Here is a 22,891-nt window from a genome sequence, read left to right as displayed (position 1 = left end):
AGCTGCTCTTGATTCCGGCTGCACATCTGAGTCACACAGGGAATCAGAAAAACCCTCATGCCTGTCCCCACCCCCACCATCACAATGAAGTCAGGATCTCTGGGGCTGGACCCTAACATCATATTGTTTTCAAAGCATCCAGGTAATTTTAATGTGCAGCCAGGTTCAGAATCACTGCTAGTCCCTGCTTTTCAGCCGAAGCAGAAGGAAGAGAGGGTTAATGCTAGAAGAGGTGGCCTTGGGACCCCATTAGCTTGGTTTTGAACCCTGGCACTGCCAATTTCTACCTGTGGGATCTGTGGAACAGCACTCGTCAACAGAACTTTCTACAGTCATCGAGATGGCCTGTATCTGTGCTGTCCAATGTGCTAGCTGCTGGCCACAGGTAGGGCACTTGAACCAGTTGCTAGTGCTACCTAGGAAGCGAATATTCAGATTTTTAAAATTTTAACTAATTTACACATAAATAGCCACAAGTGGCCAGTAGCTACCATCCTGGACAATGCCACTCTGGAAAATTACCTAACATCTAGGAGCCTCATGTCTATAAAACAGGGCCTAATAAAAATTACTTCATTGGGCTGTTGTCAGGATTAGAGGTAATGTATATTAAGCATCTGGTGCACACAAGGCATTCAGTAAATTGCAGCTTATTTTCCTTATTAACGTCAGCCCGTCATTCTTTAAGGAAAAAAACCCAAAAGCTCGCCTGGAAAACAAGTGCTCAGAAGCACCCCACCACAGAGACTGAAAATTCTAAGCTGTTCCAGAGAAAACTCTCGGAAAATATTCCTTAATTGCAGAAGTTCAATTGCAGCGGGAGGTTATCAGTTGCAAGGGCTGTATTTCATTACAGACCTAGCCGCAGCTCAATAAATTAAGCAGTCACTCAAAATAACATGTTGCTTTAATCCCCTCTTGGAACAATTTCAAGTTGTTTGGTTTTATATTAGCACAGCCCTTGAAAGGCGACTCACACTGGCCTCGTTTCTTTTTCTCTCAATTCATCAGCCCCTCTGGATATAGCTTTCCATCTCCTGACTCACAGGAGAGAGGATTCCAAGCTGAGCAGACCTCCTTTTGTCAAAACCGGAGCATCTTCCATCCTCTGGCCTTTCTGCGGCCCACGTTTCATTTGCTGAAATTACTGGCAGGTTTCTCCGCAGCTAAGACAGAAAGAGACAGCTCTTAGCAGCCCAGTTCTGGATGTGTGAAGCTGACTCGCGGTGGCTTTTCCATTTCCATCTTCTCTCTAGTGGTTTATAATCTCAGAGGAGAATTTCGTTTCCCCTAGAAACTTGGCACCCGAGGTGTCAGCCTGGGAACATATTTGTTTGTGTAAATTAAAAGAAGAATATGTTTTGACCATATTTAAGTTCTAACTGCACTAAAGAAATAAATACTGAGTTGCATAACGCTTCTTGCTGCACGGTTCTGGCTCACCTCCCCAAACTCTGTCTTTGTTTATAAAACCCAAACTAACGAGAGCTCTGGACGGCTTAGCACCTCAGAGAGCCACAGGGACAACCTCGGAGGCCATGTCCACCCCTACCCAGGCCACAGGGAAAGCCCACTTACCTCATTTAGGATTTGCTTCCCCTGACACACCGCGTCCTTGCCAGGTTGGGCGAGGGTGCTGGAAACAGCACGTACACTGTTGATGGGCGTGTGAATGATACAACCTTTTGGAAGAACACTGGGCAGTCGCTGTAGAAATTAAAAATGCACCTATCCTCTCACTGAGAAAGACCACTTCTAGGAATGTATCCTGTAAGTCTACTTGGACACATGCCAAAAATATATATGTTATAACAGCAAAATCCTCGAGTTACCTGAAACGTCAGCCAGTGAGGGACAGGCTGGGTACGGTGCCATGCTACAAGGCTTTAAAAAGAAGGCCGTGGGTCTGAGGGCTGTCGTGTCTTCAGGATATATGGGAGCACACCCGATTTTCTTAACGTTATGAGCAGAGAAAGTGCAGGCACTCGAAAATGCTTAGAAAATTTATGACGATTATGCCAACCGCATACAGTAGCTACTTTTCAGAAAGTGAAATTGGAGTTAGAGAAAAATTGCAAAGACGCTCCTTTATTTCCCACATTTTTCTCTTCTGTACTATTTTTTTTTTTTTACCATAAGCACGGTATTATTTTTAAAAATCAGGATAAATAAAAAACATAAAATGGTGTTTTAAAAATCATTTCCACACTCGGATGGGAGCAAGATAATACAACAATAATACTCTTTTCGTTAAATATCTGTGAGGCCAATGCAGTAGTGGTGGGAATCTGCTTTTCTGGTCTTTATGCAAATAACCAGTAAGGGCTGGATGGATTGAAAGAGAAATGTGAAAAAAGAGATGTGAAAAACAGAAAGGTATGCCCACCTTCCAGTTCCTGGAACCCGTGAATATGACCTTATATGACAAAAGAGGTGATCCAGTTAGGGATCTGGAGAGGAGTTTGTCCTGGGTTATCTGGATAAGCAGTAAAAGCAATCACGTGCCTTCTTCTAAGACAGAAGCACAGACAAACACAGGGAGAAGAAGAACGTATGAAGACAGAAGCAGAGACTGGAGTGATGTGCCCACAAGTCATGGAGCCACCGGAAGCTGGAAGAGGCAAGGAACAGATTTTCCCCCGGAGCCCCTGGGGTCAGTGCAGCCCCGCCAGATTTTGGGTTTCTAGCCTCCAGAACTGTGAAATAATAAATTCCTGTTGTTTTAAGCCACTCAATGTGTAGTAATTTGCTACAGCGGCCCTGGGAAACTCACACGTCACCTGACTTTCCTAACACCTGGAAAATGCATGGAGCGCATAGGTTCTTTAAGAAACAAGTTTGCTAGAACTGTGGTTTGGTGAACACAAAGCATTCATTCATTCATTCATTCATTCCACAGATAGGTACTGAGCGTCTACCGGGTGACAAGCACGGTTCTAGGTGCTGAGGATACAGACAGCAGAGAAGAAAACAAAGATGCCTGTCCACCTGGAGCTGACATTTCAGTGAGAGAGAGAGTAAGTAAAAGAAATGGACCACAGAGAAGGAGCGATGGTGGTGGAGGGTGCTAAAGAGGACAAGAAAGCATGGAAGAGGGACAGGGGTCGAGAAGGGGACTGGGAGAACGCAGTTCCCGGGGGAAGGTGACTTTGGAGTAGAGGCCTGAAGGAGATGAGGGAAACAGCTCTGTGTCTACCTGACGCGGGAGTCTCCAGCAGAGGAAACGAATATAAACTTGACCTTCCAAGGGACCACTGGTTGGACCAGAATAAACAGGAATGAACATCCCTTTCTCCCCTCCTCCATCCTTCCCTGCCTCCCGCCCTCCCACGCTTGCTGTCTGCCTGCTGCGCGCCAGCACCCGGGGGTACGAAGATGGGGGAAGCCCGGGTCCCCATGCTCAAGGTCCCCACTCATGGGGGGAACCAGTCAAACAAAATCATTACAAATATAACATGGGGGGCATCGGAGCAGCGGCCGGGACAAGCAGCACGCTCCGCCCATGGTGGAGAGCGCAGCAAAGAGGAGAAGGGGGTGTTTTCGGGGTGAGGTTGGGGAGACGGAGGCAAGCAGCAATAGGGTGGAACCTGAAGTCCAAGAGCAAGTGTTTAGCTCTGATTCAGTGGGAAATTAATGGGGGGATGGAGATGTGTCTGGCGATGCTTTTATTCTCAAGTGCTGGAGGCACAGCCCGGGGAGAATGAGCTCTGAGGCTGACCTACCCCTTTTAGTTTCACACAATCCACGAAGAGGGAAACAGTCCCACGCCCTAAATTGGGACGTGTTGGGCCGCACAGAAACCAGAGTTGATCGGATTGAGGCAAGATGGGGATTTAATTCACTCGGGGAGCTACGGTGAAGAAAGGGAGAAGCTGGGCTGCTCTTGGACGCAGGGCTGGAAGGCTCTGGGGTCACAGGGCAGCGCACCTCTCTCCTACTCCCCTCCCTCCACCCTATCTCTCATCTCCCCTGCCCTCTGTGCCTGGGGTCTCTGGGGTCACAAGCAGCTCTGGATGCTGAGGGAGAAAGCGGCAACCTTTCCCCAGCTGTAGTAGGGACCATCCTGGATTGGCCACGCTTGGGTCACATGACCACACTGGACCAATCACTGTGGCCCGGCTCAGAGGTGGGCTGCTGTGATTGGCCACATTGGCTCACGTGTCCCCACCTGGACCAATTACTGTAGCAGGATGGAGGCCGTGAGTGGCCATCTTTGGCCGTAGGCCCACTGGGTGTCTGGTCTGTTACCGGAAGTGGGGTAGAAGGTGCTGGCAGAAAAATAAGAGAAAAAGCAGAGCCACCTACCTCCTCTGGAGCCTTCTTCTGGCTTTGCTGCTTCTAAGCTCACTGCTGAGACCGACCTCAGTCGTAAATTGGGCTTTGCTTTGAGATCCACGCTGGCTGTCTACAAACCCGGAAGCTGCGAGCAGGATTTACTCAGACCTGTGGCTGTAGTTGTTTTTAGCAATCATTACATTATTTTAATCAAATTTAAAATGTTTTGTTGTTCATGTTTGGTTTATGATTGCCTCTCCCGCCCTTAAGAGTAGGAACTGGCTCTGTCTCGTCGGTTACTGTATTGATCATGGCCGGCATACAGCCCCGTCGTGTACCATAGGCATTCAAATAACAGAATGAATGAATGAACATTCCTTCACTCATTGAGCACCCTGCGGAGAACAGGGGGGAGTGCAAATCCTCGTCTGTGCCTTCCTCACTGAGTCCCCGCCCGTCCTTCCCAGTGGAGTTGCACACCCCTTCATGACGAGGTTCTGTTAGTGCAAGCACATCCTTGGGTGCCATCCCAACACACTGTGGGCTCTGAGTCTCTGGGTGGATTCTTGGGTGGAGAGTCTAGATAAGCGCAGGAACTAAGGTTCCTCTGGTTGGTGGAGGCCATCCTTGGAGAAGGCTAGTGGAGCTCTGTCTGGGAGGGGCTGGGTGCCACACTGGTTGCCAAGATGTGCCAGGGCCACCTGCCTCTCCTGGGCATCCCTGCTCCGCGTTGGTTGCTAACCAGCAGCCCTCTGTTCTGCAGACCGCAGCCTGTCATTCGCTGTGACACCCGAGCACGCTCAGAGCCCAGGACAAAATGGTGTGGCCAAATAAAACAACTGCAGGCTCTTAGGGAAGAAGGCTTAGTAAGACAAGGGGCTATTTTTTAAAAGTACTTACAACCCACATGTCAGCTGGGGTCATCTTATTTTTAGAGATTCAAATGAAACGGGCTTGAACCCTGTCCCGAGTGCCATGGGAGACCCAAACTTTCCTTGGAACGTTTCCAGGGATTAGGGGTAAGGGGTCCTCGTCTCTCCCAGACGCCCACGGCTCTACATTCCTGTGTCGAACACATCCGTGCTGCTAGGGCACCCTTTGGCCGGCCACATGGGCACGAGACCTGGGCCGTGCACAGGGCCCAGGTTTGGTTTACTGCTCTGCTGTCGTCATCTTGCACTTCTCGATAATTTCTGAACAAAGGGCTCCGTATTTTCATTTTGTAAATCACACAGCCCGTCCTGCATCACTCAGGAGCTATTCCTTTCCCACCCCACACTGACCCACTCTCAACTCTGCCCCAACTCCTCCATTCTACCCAAACTCCATCTGCCCAAGAATATGGGTGTAGACAACTTGGAACAAAAGCAAAAGTTGACCTCTGAGCCAAGCGAACAAGACAGGCAGGGTTTGAAGCGGCTTCAAACTACTCAGTGGGTAACAACGGTGGAGAAGGGGAGGGGATGAAACAAGCCCAGAAGAAGGGCGATCATCGCTGAGCCTGGATGATGGCTACCGGGTGCTCCTCACAGTATTTTCTCTACTTTCAGTCCATCCTATAAAGCTGAAAAAAACAGTATAAAACGTGCCTCTGGCACTTCCTCAAAATGTTAAAATGGAGTCTCCGTATGACCCAGCAATTCCACTCCTGGGTATATACTCAAGAGAAATGAAAATGGACGGCCACACAAAAACTCACACATGAATGTTCATAGCTGCATTATTATAATAGCCCAAAATATCATCAACCCAAATGTCTATCAAGTGACAAAGGGATAAATAAAATGTGAATGTTATTCAGCCATATAAAGAAGTGAAGTTCTGACACGTGCTACAATGTGGATGAACCTTGGGAACATAACGCTATGCGAAAAAAGCCAGGGGTCCCTGGTGGTATTGTGGTTAAGTTTGCACGCTCTGCTTCAGTGGCCCAGGATTTGTGGGTACGGATCCTGGGCACGGACCTACACACTGCTCATGAAGCCATGCTGTGGCAGCATCCCGTATACAAAATAGAGGAAGATTGGCAATAGATGCTAGCTCAGGGCAAAGCATCCTCACCAAAAAAAACACAAAACAATAAAGAGATTTGAAAAAAACCAGGCAGTCACAAAGGACCACATCCTGTATGATTCCATTTACAGTCATGCACCACATAAGGATGTTTTGGTCAATGACAGACCACATATGCAATGGTGGTCCTGTAAGATCAGTACCATAGAGCCTAGGTGTGTAGTGGGCTGTGCCATCTAGGTTTGTGTACCTACACTCTGTGATGTTTGAACAATGATGACATCACCTAATGACACATTTCTCAGAACGTATCCCTGTCGTTAAGCGACATGTGACTGTATATGAAATATCCAGAACAGGCAAATCTACAGAGACAGAACGATTAGGGTGGGTGCCTGCTGTAAAGGTTACGGGGTTTCTTTTTGAGGTGATGAAAATGTTCTGAAATTGATGATAATGACAGTTGCACAACTCTGTGAATATACTCAAGGCCAATGAACTCTGCACTTTAAAGGGGTGAATTGTATGGTAAGTGAATTATATCTCAATCAAACTGTTTAAAAAAAAAAAATCATGCCTTCCCCCACCCCTCCTGCCAGGAAGCCCTGGGCTCCAGCTTCCTGCCTCTGGGAAATGTCCTCTCTCGCCTCCACTCTCTCCCTGCATGCCAGCGGTCTCTGCTCTGAAACGTAACTCAGTCACCTCCCAGGTGACTCACACTGCCAGGGCCATGTTCTTCCTAACTGGAAGGCAGCTTTGGGCCTCTGCCACACGGGTGGACAAACCATAACCTGTGGGCCAAACTTGGCCCACTTCCTGTTTTTGTAAATAAAGTTTTATTGGAACATACAGCCACGTCCATTCCTTTACGTATTATCTGCGGATGCTTTCTTATTACAACAGCAGAGTGGAACAGCTGTGACACAGACTGCACGGCCTGCAACGCCTAAAATATTTAGTATGTGGCCCTTTCCAGAAAAAGTTGGCTGACCCCTGAGATGGAAGATCCAGGCTTGAACCCCAACTCATCACCTGGTGGGTGTGTGACCTTAGACAAGTCAGTTCCTCTCTTTGGCATGTTTCCTAATCAGTAGGCAGTAGCTAATAACAGTGCCTGCCTCATACGTCACTTGAGAAACTAAAATGACTTCCCGTGTGTCCAGTGCCTAGTCCATATACAGCACTCAATATATGCTGGTGGTTATGATGGTTGTTAGAAAATGAGGGTAATTCCTACTTCACAGGGTTATCTGAAGCAATGGAGAGAAAGCCTGTGAAATCAGCGGGCAAAAACATACAAATGTTTATTATTGTTATAAATATTTTAAAGGCTTTGAGATGATTCTTTGCTTCTTAGTCATATTTATCATTTGGAGCTTTGAGAATGTAGAAGAACTCTAATTTCAGAGGAAAAAGGACCTTTAATTCAAACCCTATCTTTTTTTTTTGGTGAGGAAGATTGGCCCTGAGCTAACATCTGTGCCAATCTTCCTCTATTTTTTGTATGTGGGATGCTGCCACAGCACGGCTTGATGAGTGGTGTGTAGGTCCACACCCAGGATCTGAATTGGGAAACCCCACCTGCTGAAGCGGAGCATTCGAACTTAACCACTACACCACCAGGCTGGCCCCCAAACCCTGTCATTTAACAGTCCAAGAAACTGTGCCCCCGCCCCTGGGCTGGGACTTGAACCGGCCCAGAACTACAACCTGCGTATTCTTTTGGCTGAACTCTGCGTCTTTCTTAACACCAGGCACTCAGGAATCCAGGCCCGCATGTCTTTAAATATTTGTGTTGTCTCCGGGCTCCCCACCAGAACCTGTTAAACAGTAATCGGTTAAAGGTATTGGCACACAGGTTTGGGGCATGGGGAAGAGAGCCGTGCGTCTCCACGCCTTCAGGGGTTGTCCGGAAGCCTGCTGGGCCGGCCAGGGTGTACACTGCACCCCTGACGACCCGCTCTCCTGGAAGGGGTCATTTACGTAGGTTTGTTTCGGAGAGACAGCAGCCTCCTGTTCACCTGTTTTCACAACTATTAACTGAGAAGCTAATACAAGCGAGGCTCTGGGGACACGGCAATGAATGAGTCCCAGCCCTGCCCTCCCCACCTGCCTTCCACTGGGGCCACAAACAGGCACTTGGGCAATTGAGCCCAGGAGAAAGGCTTCATATTCTTCCCAGGATTTCAGTCCCTCCATAAGCCCTGTGTCGATGATCTGGAAAATTCTGGAGCCGGCTGTATGACATATGGTTGGGAGTCGTTAAGAGTGATGGCTTTGGACTAAGTCCGGTCTGGGGAGGACGGGCTCCATAATTTGCAAAATGAAAACTCGGGGCTCCTGTTTCCAAAATGATTGAGAATTTAAGACAACAGCAGAGCATTAAACCAAGTGCAGGGCCCCACCACTGCAAAGCCGGCCCTGCATGGTGGCCCAACTCCTTTCCAGCTGGGGACCCGGGACAGGCCTCTTTATCTGCCTGAGCCTCAGTTTCCTCATCTGAACAAGATGGTAAGGGCATCGGAGGGCTGGTTGTGGCTCCTGAGAAAGCATGGCAAGCGCATGGCAGAGGGGATGGACCCCACAGCACTCCCGCTGTGCTCAGCCCGCCGTGACGGCCGCATTTCATCTTACAAGAGCGCGCATTTATTATTCTCAGAGAACAGCTAAGACTTACACAGCACACGGTCGATGCCAGGCGCTGTCCTCCATTCTCTACGGACGCTCGTTTATTTCATCCTCGCCGCAGCCCTACCATGTAAATACTCTCATTCTTGCACCTACAGACGGGGAAACTGAGGCCCAAAGAGGAGAGACCACTTGCCTGAGGTCACGCACCAGTCAGTGGAAATTCAAATACAGGACCTCTGGCCCCTGGGTCTGTATTCTTAACCTACCGTTGTGTCCCAGGAGGTGACACGTTGCTGACACACATAGGTGCATACGCAGGCACGCCCCTGCCCTGAGATGCTGGCACCAGACGTTCAGGCTGGAATTTCCCCCATAACGCGGGATTCTTTCTTGCTCGCTCTTTTGTCCATCTCCCAGACTTAACTGGGAGCCCCATGAGGGCAGGGGCTGTCCTGCTCCCTGCTGTACCCCCGGCACCTGGCACACTGCTTAGCACACAGTAGGCCCTCACCCACCATGTGCCCAGTGAAGGGAGGCAGGGAGCAGGTGTCCAGCCAGCACACCCTGATCCAGAACCCACAGCTGCACTTCTCAGAACTTCAAGGCTGCGTGACTTGAGAAATTGCTTTTGGGGGATCCCACAGCTCAAGAAACGATCTCACCCGCTCCTGGCTTTTCTCGCCTGGGGTTCTCCCCACCGTGTGGGAGGAGAGGCCCTTAAGGGGCACCCGAGGACCCAGCCCCCACCCTGGCAGGCCGCAGGGGGGCGCGGCTTGTGCTCTGGCAGCTGGGCCGGCAGCTGTCCGCTGGCCTCTCGGTGCCCGCCCCAGCTGGCCAGCTGGGCCCCGATGCCACCCCCCACTCCATGACACAGCAGAAAGTGAAACCAGAGTCCGCCCCTGCTGGCTGCCTGCTGTTTCCCTGCAAAGCCACCCTCCCAGGGGGTGGGCAGGGAGCTGGTGCCGGGTGGCGCAGGGTGGCCTGTGGAAGGAGCGCCCCCCGCGTGTCCAGCGCCGCTGGGGCCCACTGCCCTCCGAGTGGGTGCTGTTTGTGAAGGATCAGCGCCCGATGGAGCCCTGTTAACCCTTCCATCTTCACACACAGCTATGGGACAGAGTTTGTTATTCTCCCCATTTCACTGAGAAAACTGAGGCCCAGAGAGGTGCCCTGGCCAGGAAGGAGGGCACTGGGTCATCGTGATCCTAAAATGAGACAAGTCAAAGCTAGGGGTCAGTGCAGGGCTGGAGGTCTGAGGGGTCTCCCTGGCATCGGTGAGCAGAGAGGTGGGCCCCCTCCCATCCCCCCGAGAAGGGAAGACTTGTGACACTCAGACTATCATGGTGGAGCCCTCCAGAGATTTGAATTAGCAACCCACCCATCTCCTCCCCACACCAACTATGTGGATGCAAAACTCCCAAGACAAACAAGAATTCTTAAGTAAGCCGACGTATGAAACTTTGCAAACTGGCATCTTGATTTCTGCCCCATCCTCAGGCCACCTGTATTATTATTTGCTTAATGCTTTTCTTTCCAGCAACTCATCTATCTTTACCTGCATAAATTGGTATAAAAAAAGGCCTTTCTATCCCTACCCTAAACCGAAAACAAACTGCTTGCCATAAATAGAGATAAGCTGTACAAAGAAATACCTATGAGAATAATTTCCATCTTTAGCCAGGTACCACTTAAACTCATTGAGTAGATGTGCATATCAGACTTGGCAAACTTCTGTTCCAAAACGTGGGTTTCATGTGTGAGGAAATGGAGGCCCAGAGAGGTTGAGTCACTTACCTGGGGTGACACAGCAAAAGAGTCTCAGAGTTCTGACTGGCTGATTCCAGAAACCGGTGCTTACACTGTTGGGCGACAGTCTCCCCTCCTGTCTGAACTGTCTCAGCACGTTAGGTGTGTATTAGTAAACATTAGCACCAACACCTCCCATGTTTAATAACTTGACTTCCCCATTTTCCAAGCAGCTTCGGAGCTTGCGTATCACTTGAGCTCATTATAATGTTGGGTACAACCAAGAACCCTTTGAGGCCAAGAGCATGGGGTGCTGCCCCTCCCTTGGCAGACAGGGAAACCGAGGCAGAGAGTGGGAAAGTGGCCTGTCTCAGGAGCAGGTGAGCAAGCCAGGACTGCCCAGGGCCCCCTGCCAAGGTGAGGATCCCAGAGGCCCCACTGGAAGGACCAGGCTGAACGGTGAAATACGCCTGCCTCGTCAAACAGGTAACACTTGTTTCTCTTCCACTTTCCCCACCTCCCCTGACAAACCCCCAGAGCAAACGCTGACAGCAGCCACAGCTGCCCTGCTGTTCCCAGGCCTGATCTCCAACATTCTGCCCCCGGAGGGCAAAAGGCACGTTGAGCCACCAGTGTCTGTGGATGGTGTCTTTTTACTTTTCGGGCAGTGAACAGTTCTGAGCTCTGAGGGGAGATGGACCAGGGACCAGAAGGGAGAATGTGGGGGAACTTCTTTCTCTCTTCTTCTAGTTGCTGGAGGCACTCAGAGCTGCCGTCTTCCCCACGCGCCCGGCTGGCCCAGGGACCCCCGAAGAATACTGCAAGAGCAATAAGGATTTTTAGGGGCATTATGATAGTGGAATGGAAACACATCTGCCCCCAAAAGTCCCTCATTTTCCCTGCGGTAACGAGCCAGCCGGGCAGGAAGGGGTGGCTCTCAGAGTCCCAAGAGCCAAAACTAAAAAGGAAAAAGTGCGCAAAGTTAGAGGAACCTTTAAACCAAGCAACGCTATCACAGTGTATGGCGGCCCCACCAGGCTCCCCCAAGGCTGAGAATTACTGGCTGATCATTGGCTCAATGTGTCTCCTCCGCACAGTGGCTTTGATACGGCTGCCTCCGCTGTGCCCAGACAACCAAGACCTGGAAAACCAGCTTCCAAGGCTGATTCCCTAACACCAGGCAACTCTTAGGGACCGGGAACATTTCCCCAAGACCCCAAATGATGATTCCGAACTCTCATTAATGATCTAAGGGGACCCCGAATCCATCAATACCTCCTCCTCCGGAATGCAGGAAAGTTAATGAACCTGGAAACCCAGGGGAAAGTATCTGCAAAGCAAGCAGCTGTTTCCACGGCTGAAGGGCGAAGGTTTGGGTAGGGCAGCCTGGCGGTTAGTGCTGCTGCTGGGGCCAAAGGAGGAAATCACAGTTAAGGTCCAGGGTGCCCTCTCTCTGGTCTGGCCACTAACGATGGAGGATTAAGGCATCCAGGGCAGTGGCTCCCCCTGGCATGTGGCCTTCAAGGGCCCTGGAGGCAGGACCCCCATGCCAGCCAGCACCCCGGGCCTTGAAAGGGTTAACCCCTCCGCAGTTGCTGACACCGGAGGAGGAAGCTGCTCACTCAGCAAGCTGGCATATCGCACTGGGCCATCGAGAGAAGAGAGGGCCTGAAACAGCCTCTGTGAGTCCTGTGAATGGAGCGAGCTTATCGCCGTCAGGACGAAAACGGGGCGAGCAGCCTTCCCGGCACAGAACCGGCTACCCAGGCGCTCGCTGGCTCCTTGGCACCTGTCTCATGGCCCCAAAGCTCTGGCAGGGACTGCGGGCATCTGTGCCAGTGAGCACCCAGCCACCTCCACCAGGCCTGCGAGGGAGCGAGTCTACACTCGCCATGTGACAGCCGGCAATGGGCCGAGATCTCCTCTTTCAAGCAGCACCTAAAATATTCTCCGGGTGAACCTGAGGCTAAATATGGCATGGCCTACGAGTGCCCGGTCTGGACCTTTTAATGCCATTCTGATACAATCAGGAACCCACGAGGCCTTCTGGTGGCCTGGAGTCCAGTTATTGGGGCCAAGTGGGAGTCCCGTGGGATCGGCTGACTCAGGGCTGGGCGCAGCTTCCCTGAGCGGGCACATTCTGGGGCTGGGGCAGAGCCGGCTGCTGGCTGCATGCTACCCTGGCCGCCCCCCAGGGTGGCTCGGATGCAGGTCCCCTCATCTGCCCAGCAGGCCCTCTGATGGCCCTCCATGCCTTCTCCCACTTCAAGGCTGCACCCCTGCCCTCCTGGCCCTGGTTTTCCTCACTGCCTGATGACAGAAGAGGGCTCAGCTCCCTGGCTGGGTCGGTGGGAGCCCCGCTGGCTGGAAAGAGGCGCAGACACACTCAGGGGAGTTGCACACGGGAGCTCCGATGTGTACGTGCTCTGTTGCTGGCCCCGGGCCACGCCCCCTCGGCCCATCCCAAAAGGAAGGATCGCAGCCCTGTTGCTGGAGAGCGGAGAGAGCTCTAGCCTGGGCTGCAAATGTACAGCTCTGCTCCAGAGCCTTCTAGACTCACATCTGCCCTTGCACAGGCGGATCTGCTCTGAGCTCGCAGGACGGCCACATCTGTCTCCCTCGGAGCATCTGGGAGGCACTGCTTAGCAAAGTGGGGTTCCTCCTCACCAGAGCCCACAGGGTAACCGGGATAGTAAACCCTGCCGCGTCTCTGGGGAGGCTGCCATGGGAGCCAAACATCCCCCTTCTAGCCAAGACATGCTGTGGGCCGGGCTCTAGGAGGAGAGACCCTTGGGCACCTGTCTGGGGCTTGTTGGGGCTGTGGGGGTGGCTCTAAGGCCACGTTCAGGCCTGGGCTGGCAGCGGTCCAGGCTGTCTCTGGCAGAGATGTCAACAGGCCTGGGTGCCGATCTCATGCATGATCCCGACAGAGCCCAGTTCTCTGCAGGTCTCCGAGAAAGTTCCACCCCAGGCCGCACAGCGAACTTCCAGCTGCAGCCAGCACTCCTTTCCCTGCCGGGGCCAATTCATCCAGGAAAGGCGAAATCGGCCCCCCTCTCCCCAACGCATTTTTTAAATGGCTTTCTTGTGACACCAACACCAGTTTTGATTTTCTAGGTGTGTCTCTCTTTCACGTGGTGGTGTAGCCATGCAGGGGCACTGAGAAAGTTTGCTCTGTGGTTCCTTAAGCTCAGATGTTTTCTATAAGGAAGATGAGGTAAAATCAGAAACCTTAAAGCTTTGTAAATCTGTGCTCATGCCCCCTACAACCAAGGACCCTGAGAACACAGCATCCCATGAGTGGCTGCTTTGAAAAGAGACCACGAGGAGGGCTGGGGAGCTCCGGGGGACGGAGGGACCCCAAAGTCCGTTCCTTCCAAACTCTCTCCAACATCCACGCTTTTGTCCAAAAAGCCTGCGTGGCCAGTAGGCCTGAAAAGTCTCGGGTCGTTTCTATCATGTTTGTGTCGGTGTTTTTCCTGGGGGTTTATTTTCACCTTGCTCCAAATACAAGAAGCCAAAAGAACTTTTTACATTTTCCCGAGTTTGGGACGCTGGGCAGGAAAGAAACTTCTAGCTGAAATGAACTCTGATCAACAATGTTTTATTCTGTTTGTGTATGCACTTCTTTTCTGGCAAGTGATTCTAAGGCATGAGTTCGCTTTACTCTTCATCAGACTAATTTCTATCCTCCTGCCTAAAATAGCTGTATTTACTCCTCAATCCCAATTAAACCAGGGGGAGCAGATCTCCTGCTAGGAAGTGTACGTTTATCCGGCAAGACTCTCTTTTCTGTTCTTAATATAAGGTGGGGGGAGGAGAGGTTGTGCTGGGAAGCTAGAAATAGAGGGAGTGCTCCCTTGTAGGGACTTTTCCAACTCTCATTGGTTTGAGTCACAAACGCATGTTTTATTTTTAAGGAAGTATTAGTTTCATTGCAGTCTCACCTCTAAATATTTTCCCCCGGCTTTTTGATCAAAACATTTTTTCCCCATGGCTTGTGTATCATAAAGAACTAAATTCAAAGTTGCTATTTTTTTTTTCCTAAATCCCCACTTCTTTGGAGGGAAAAAATAGCAACTGCTTAATGAAATTTCACACACAGGCGAAAGGAGAAAAGCCCGAATGTATTCAGTGTATTTAGCAGTTCCACGTTGAGTTGGGGTTTTTTTCCTTATTGGTTGGGGGGTGGTGGGGAGAATATAAAAGGAGGCTGTGATTCTCTGCCGAATTAACGACGACCTCTCACTGCAAAGTACTGATTTATAATCTCTTCCCCATACTACTTTGCCTGTTTCCAGACTCGGTGGGGGGGGGGGGGGGAAGTTTGCTAAATGTATTCATATTTACATGCACGGTTTCAGAGGGCTGAATATAAGAAGTGCCTGTACTGTTGCGAATGCTTGCATGCGTTACAGCACTAAATTCTGTCTGATTTTCCACACTTAACAATTCCGTAATTTTAACATAGAGCTTCACCGCCTCGATTACAGCTCCGAATCTCGGTGCAACATTCAGCGTTCCGGCCTCGTTAATTCACGTAAGACACCCCATTTGGAGAAGTATCATTAAAGGCTAATTTGGTGAGATATCTTTCTTTAGCAAAGCAAATAGAAGCTGACAGTCAGCTCTCGTGTGCTATCATGGGGTGACGATTCAGCAAAAGGCAAACAATTTATTTCACAACGTGACAATCGCCCCTCGCCACGCTGGAATTGTGGACTCCTGAAAATTGTGCTGTTTCATCGTGACCCATAACAAAGAGAGAGAATTCTGGAAGTCAAGAACTGTTTTTGCCAAGGATTCGGGAGCACCAATGTCATCTGTGGGTACATGTACCATGTCTTTTAAACACTGAATCTTATATCAAGGGCTCTGTGTTCAAAAGTTTCGCAGGTACAGCTGGCTTTTCTATTTTCTGCGGCGAACAATTAGTTGAAATCTTGGTTTGCAAATAAATAAACTTAAGGTATGTGGATGTCTAGATAGGTTAAAACCGGAGGGCAGGGTGTGTGTGTGTGTAAATTAATACAACTTAATAAGGTTAATGTTCTGGGAGGGGCACTGGCCCCCCAACATCCTTCCCTTAGAAAATTCCCTGTGAACACCTATCCAGACTTTCTCATAAAAGGATTTAGAGCGAGACCGCAAAGAATTGCAAAGAAATATTGCAATTCCACGTGGAAGCAAGAGAGTTCCTCCTTTGACAAATGCAAAGACAGACCAAATGCAATCAGGATTCACGATTTCAGCGGTGTTTGATTTTGGGGGTGTCACATGCTTTGACACAACCCATGTGCCACCCATTCCCACGACACCAGTCCGCTAGAACATCTCCTTAAACCACTGGGCAGAAAAAGAAATGTGTACTTTCGCCGTCTCGCATCTCATTTTGGCCTCCCAAGGAAAGAGGCCCTTGAAAACATAGCAGGTTCAACAAAGTGAGAACACACACACCCTGTACACACGTATGGAAGAATATCACCCCCAAATGGCCTTTCACTTTTACCAAAAGTAGCAAACCTCCCCCCCCCCTTGTTTCTCCCACCGACTTTGAGCCTTGCAGCCCGGGGGTGTTAGCTCTGCCTTCACTCTCCAGGGACTGCTGGGGCCTGAATCCCTCGCTGTTTGGAATGACCCCAAAAGCGGGACTTTGTGGGCCAGTTGGATAAAACATAAACTCATCTCGCCCTCAAAACCCCGATTCTGGGACCACAGACTCGAAAACCTCCTTTCCATTCCGGGTCCACCCTTTCGAGAACTCCCCTGCACAGCTCACAGCACCGGGACGGGCTGCCTCTGAGGCAGGATCTTGGAGAATCCTGGATAATTAAAGGAATCATTACTGGGCTTTCCTACAGGGATGACAGTTCAGCTCACGGCAAAGCCAGGGTCTCAGGGTAGGGAGGGGTGTGGACTTGCTCACCCTATGGGAGGATCTTTCCCCTCCCTTGCCCCGACTCCCACAGTCAGGCCTGATGTCTTCCCAGGGAAGACGCTGGGCACCCAAAATGCTCCTTAGCCAAGCGCAAACGGAGTGCCTGGGGGTGTCCGGTACTGTTCCACGCCCCCCACTCCCCATCCAGCTCAAGTTGAGTTATTTGCGCCCTTAATTGTCTCTCATTAAAGTCAAATTTGCTACTTGCCCAGATTGGCGGAAATTATTTCCATCTTAATAGCTCCATTAGCCTCTGGGTTCGAGAAAGGCCACCCCCTACACACACTTTTTCTCCCCATTTTAAACCCCCTCCCTTTTTCACAACTTCTCCTAAAAATAAATTATAAATATGGATGTGTCCTCAGAGGATCTGAGCGGCACATTCCAACGCTCCCCACGGTGGGGACTGGAAGCAGGAGAAACCAGAAGCGCCACTTCCCCCCCCCCCCCCCGCCCCCACTCCAAATCAAAATGCCTTTTCCTTTCCTTTTTTTTCCCCCTAACTTTTGCCAGAGCAACTTGGTGTGGTCTCGGGCCCTGACACCGCGATCCGCACCCCGGAATCTAGTTTTTTCGACTCCTGCCCAGCAAAAGCCGAAACCAACGTGCCCTGGCCGCCCGCTCCTCGGAGGGAGGGAGGGGACAGCCAACTTTACTTCGGGGAGGTGGGAACTCTCTGGGGACTGTCCTCTGCTGCTTTTCCGGACGTCCCCAGCGCCCAGCCCCGGGAGGCTGGCGCCGGGCCCCCTGCCCGTGCCAGCGCGGCTCGGGGCGCACGTGGAGCGGCGAGGCGCGGCGGGCGCGGACGGGCGCGCGGGCGGCCTGCTCTCCGCGCGGCATTGATATCGGGGTCACGCAGCGAGTCAGTTTCCCGAACGGGCTTTCCGGGGTGGGGGCGGGGTGGCTGCCTTTCCTCCCGCCTCGTGAATTTCCCGGCCCCAAGCGCGAGGGAGGTGGGGGCCGCCTCGCCCCCATCCCACCTCCTCGCCTAACACGCCCCTCTCGGGAGCCACGGCGGGGGGCTGGGGAGGTAGCCCAGCCCCTCCGCCTCGGGGGGCGGCAGCGGCGGCGGATCGCAGCCCAGACAAGCGTCTAGCGCCGGGTCCCGGGAGAGCCGCGCGCTGTCCCCGCCGCCACTTCCCCACTCGCGTTCCCACCCGCCCCCCCAGGCAGCCGCCCCGCACCCCTTCAGCCCCGGGGGCCTGGGCACCCACCTGCCGCGGCCCCTGCCCTGGCCCGGGGGAGGGGTGCCATGCAGAGGAGAGGGGGAGACTCACCGCCGCTGCCACCTCCCGGGGTGCAGGGGGGTCCCCCGGGGCTGCGCCTTCCAGGGCTCCGGGGAGGCGTGCGCGGGGCGGGGGCGCCCCGCGGGCCCTGCAGCCTCCGCCTCGATTGGAGCCCAGCCTCAAATCCTCCACCGGGGCCGGGGGGAGACTTCCAGAAAAAAATCCCACCCCTCCCCAGATAAGATCCAAGTGATGGGCGGGGGGCGTAGCAAATCCTTTTCTGCAGAGCGCGCGGAGCCGACGGGCTGCACCCGGCCTCCACGGTCCGCTGCCGCCACAAAGCCGCGCCCCCGCCCCCCCCGGCCCGGCCCCCACCCTCCCCCGCTCCCCCCACCCCACGCCCTATGGCCGGCCCGGGGCGGGGGCTGGGCCAGCCCGGGGTTGGCCGCGCTGGGGAGGCGGCGGCGGCGGCCCAGGCGGCGGGGCGGCTCCTCCCCGGCCCGGGAGAGAGGGCGAGAGGCTGGGAGGCGAGCGCGCCCGCCTGCCCGGGGTGGGGGCTGGGGCTGGGGCTGGGGCTGGGGCGGGGGCCGGGCTGGGGGGTGCCTTCCTAGAAATCCTCGCCAAATATAGTCAGCGGATAGGGGCATTCCTAGAAATGCGGCGGCGACGTCAGCCTCGACCTGTGGGGCAGAGCCTGGGGTTCTCCAAACTGGGGGAACGGGGTCGGGGGAAGAGTCCCCACTTCCAATACCCCCGCGACCCGGGGGAGGGAGCCGATGCTGAGCCTTCCTTCGGGGTGGGGGTGGGGGGGCAGGATTCCTCCAAATGCGCTCCGGGGTCCCTCAGCTGGGGGCGCAGGGGTGCCTGAATGGGGACACATCTACTTAAGATTCAGACCTGCCCCCCCACTTCGGGAACACTCAGTGACAGTGTGCCAGCAGGCGCTTTTAGCCCTTCCTCCAATTGTCATCACTTCCCCTACCCCCCAGGAACAAACAGTAGAAGAGGGAGCAGCACCAAGATTGGCCCCCCGCGCGTCGCCACCCACCCCTTGGCGGCCCCTAACCTCCTTTGGGATGACTGGAGTCCCCTGGAAGCCCCAGGTTTGAAATTGGACAGACACGCTCTGTTCCCAAGATCTCCCCAAAATACCAACCCACCTTCAGGCCAAAAAATAAAGTTATGCTTCCCCTTCTCCACTCCAGTGTCGCTTTGTTGCTGCTGTCGCAGACCCAGGCTCCGGGAGAGACGCTGGAAATTGGGGGTGGGGCACGAAGGTACCCTCTCCACCTGGCAAAGATCTGGTCCCTAGTGGTGACACCACCACCCCCCCCCCCCCCCCCCCTAAGCTACTTCCCCGCTCTAAGCTACGAACGGGACCAACAGTAAAGGGGACCCTCCCCCACAGCTCAGCCCCCTCCTGAAATGTGCCTCAACTGCACCCCTTGCCCAGGGACCCCCAGGTTGCTGCAAAAGTGCCCCCTCTTGCCCAAAGAGGATCCAGATAACTGAGACATGACTTGTCCCCTTCGACCGCCCAGCCTCTTTTCGAGTAAACGTGACTGGGCTGAGCCTCCCAGGATCATAAAAAATGTATTTGCTGTCCTCTGTTGGCCGCTAAGTGTCACACCGAAAACACATCGCCCAACCCACTGTGTGCTCGGGCTGCCATCACGGGGGGTCCCAGGGACCTCAGCCACAGGGAGTGAGCCAGACAGCCTCCTCCTCTCCTTCTCCCCCAGCTGCACCCCACCTTGCCGCCCCCCGGCGTGGGATGGGGTGGGGTGTCCTGGCTTACAGCCACCGCACGGGACTTAGACCCACTGGCCTTGTGGCTCATATCCCTTCTCCCTCATTGGGCCCTAATTCCAGAAGGCTGGAGGGCGATGCTCAAGGGGAGGCAGGGAATGCTGGGATGGGGGGGGGCTCTCTGGGTTCACTCTGGGCTGGGGGACCCCTAGGGCAGGCTTTCTCCAATAGCAACTTGGAAGGAGAATGTGGCAACAGGGGGATAGGTCAGACCCCTCTGAAGGCAAGGGGCTGATCCCTGATAATAATCAGTTTCCATTTCCTCCTGAGGACCTACTGTGTGCCAAGCACGTGACGTACACTGTCTTACTGAACTTGCCCCATTTTCCAGATGAGAAGACCGAGGCTCAGAGATCAGTGGTTCATTGAACTAACGCTTGCTTGCCCTCTATGTGCCGGGCAGAGAGCTGATGCTGGGGCCACAGTGGCTAACAGGACACGTCCAGGCCCACAGGGAATTCATCGCCTTGGGGAGAGACCCAGGTCAGCAGGCGATTACCCTGCTGCCCTCGTGGTCCAGGGCATGAGCTCCGGAGCCCAAGGGCCTTGGGACAGGGCGTCATGAGAGTGAACAGGCTGGGCTGGGACGCCCCACCTGGACCCTCCCTGCTGGTCCCACTCGGGTGCTGTCTCCAGCAAGGCCGCATTGTCCTTGCCATCCCCTCCTGTGGGGTAGAGCGTGAGAGATGCTATGTCCCCCTGTCACTTCTCACCAGCTGGGAGACCCACGGCCCTGCTGAGCCTCTTGGGCCTCAGTTTCCCCATGTAGGAGTTATAAGACCTGCCTTATAGGACTTCCAGGGGGTTTAAATGAGACCACGTCCCAGCAGGGGTATTTGGCAATTTTTTTTCCATTTCCTCCTATAAATATTTTCTTTTTATCCTTTTATTATTATTTTTTCACTTGTTACAGTTTTAAGTACTATTAACAGAAAATACATAACAAAAGCTTCCTAACAAGTGAAAAAAATCATTACAAATGCTGGAAAAATTGGCCTCATTAACATATTCACGGACTTTTACTTAATACCTACACCATTGGAAATTAATTGTATGGCATTTATACAAGACTTAACATTTCTCCATCCCTTCGAGTAGTGAGCACTTCGGCTCTTTACCGTCTGTACCCAAAGTTGAAAGTCGCTTGGTTTCTGAAGGCACTGCTAACAAGCACCAGAAACGGTCATTCTGAGATGCTGTTGACACGGTGTTCTGTTCCTTCGCCTCGAGATGCTCCTGTTGAGGAAGTGTCCTGATGCTTCTTTTTCTCTTTGCTCTGATCTTCCTGCAGCTACAGAATTATGTTTTCGATTTCTCCTCTTTTCGTTCTTCTGGGAGGAGGAAACCAGTGTGCCGAATTCATAGGTTAGTTCAAAATTGAGAATTGGCTTTCTCCTAGAATTTTAACAACTTGTGACCAAGAAGGGCCGCTGAGTGAGTTCACAAGATGGTTGGTGGTGTTTGGTATTATTACCTGGAGAAGGAGATGTCTAGGCTGAGGCAGGAAAGAGGAGAAAAACTGAGCCTGTGGGAGGGGTGGCGTTTAGGCATGCAAAGAGCGCGTGCAAAGGCTGGGCCCCTCTGGGGAGCTGGAATAGCTGGCTCAGAGTCCCGCAGGAGCTGACCGCCACCCATGTCCGTGCCCTGAGCCGCCGGATTCTGGAAGCTCCCCTCCTCACCCCCAGTTCAGTTAGGAGATGGCAGCATCCTAAGAGCCGGATGCCGAAGGAAAAGGGACCAGCGGGGCCTGTGGGCGACGCCCCACTGAAGGCAGCGAGGACTCTGCCTGTATCTTGCACTTGAAAAGCCCCCTAAAAAAATGCCCCCTGACCCTTTGAGGCCTGTCCTGGCCTGCTCTGCCTCAGTTCCCCGTGACTCAAGCTAGTGGTGGGCCCAAAATCTCGGTGAGCGCCAGAACCTGCGGAAAACAACCCGCTCCTCAGCCAGAAGCCCCAGAGGCACACCCTGGTCTTCCCCCAGGAAGGGGCCCCACTGGCACCCAAGTTTCTGGTCAAGGGCTGATGCTGAGGCCCAGGCCAGAAATGCAGAGGCCACACCAGGCAGAAAGGCCTGGACTCCTGGCTCCCAGGCCCGGAGAGAGAGAGTGAGAGCGGGGCGCTGGCCTTGCCTGCCTCTCCTGAGGTTTTCCTCGGAGGGAGACGGGGAGGAGGTTGCCAACAGCCAGCCGCTGCCATCTCTCAAGACTCCCAGAATATCAAAAATGAAAAACTTCCAAAGCAGGCATACAAAAATTATCATACAATAAGTTTTAAATGTGCGCTCTTAAAAAACAGACACAAACGGTAATGCAGTAATAGCAATGTGGTTATGCTAGACATGGGACAGTGGCAGGATTTACAAAAATACATTCTTATGTGCTTCCAGTGGGATTCACGGGACACGAGTGTGAAGTGGCGCCATGGCCGTCTTCCTCCCTCAACCCCACAGGAGGCAGTGACCACCCTGGGGATTTCTTCAGGAGAGAATGTTAAGAATCCAGTCTACAAACATCTTTCTGAATACCAGGCCTTAGGCCAAGTGGTCCTTCCAAGTGAGGTCCGAAGCGCCCTGAAAACTGTTGGTCACCCCACCCCCACCCCACCCTGGCCTGGGACCCTGACAGGGTACTCAGTCACGGGAGCAAGTCTGAGGTCTTTCATTTTGTCCTGTCCACCTGCCACAGTGGTGCCTGTCCCCTCTGTAAGGAACAACAGAAATTGGGGTCAAGGACCGTGAAGGAAAACCACAGTTTTCATGGCCCAGGCCCTCAGGGTCTGTGATGTCAGCTGGGGAGAACTCTTGGCCTGCCTGGGCTTTCTTAAGGCCACTCAGAGCCACAGGTCCCTGGGGGCCTTCAGCCTGGCATTTCTATACAAAACGAACACCACGGGGGCAAGTCACTCTCTTCTGACCTGTAGCCTGGGTACCATGCCCTGTCTAGCACATGGTACGGTGAAATACAGGTTTGTTAGACTATGAGTAAAAGAAGGAGGGAAAATTACTGGAAGAGAGGCAATGGGAATGTAGTGACATCTCCTCCGGGAGGATGCTGAGGTTCCCAGGAGGCAGACAACGCCAGGCCTTGATGGACAGAAGGACAAACTGCCATTTGTGAGACTGAGGGGTCTGTGGTTCCTGGTGGGTGGGGAGCAAGATCTCCTGCTGAGGGGGTCACGACCCAGGCACTTGAAAGGCTGGTTAAGAAAGTCTGCAATGAAAAGAGAGGCCAGAAATCAGGCTGTGACTGGGGATACCT

At 52.9% G+C, this 22,891-nt stretch overlaps 1 long non-coding RNA gene across 1 annotated transcript; it reads right to left on the bottom strand.

Moving 5' to 3' along the window:
- Window positions 1–889: 889 nt before the first annotated feature.
- On the bottom strand, window positions 890–18,122 carry LOC124242801 (uncharacterized). Its single transcript, XR_006889506.1, has 2 exons — window positions 17,878–18,122; window positions 890–4,449 (listed from the first exon to the last, which is right to left on the bottom strand). It is a non-coding gene; the product is annotated as an uncharacterized LOC124242801 (long non-coding RNA).
- Between the last annotated feature and the right edge of the window lie 4,769 nt (window positions 18,123–22,891).

This window comes from Equus quagga, chromosome 7 (assembly GCF_021613505.1).
Source record: "Equus quagga isolate Etosha38 chromosome 7, UCLA_HA_Equagga_1.0, whole genome shotgun sequence".
Taxonomy (NCBI): domain Eukaryota; kingdom Metazoa; phylum Chordata; class Mammalia; order Perissodactyla; family Equidae; genus Equus; species Equus quagga.
This window is presented reverse-complemented; position numbering and strand designations above follow the sequence as displayed.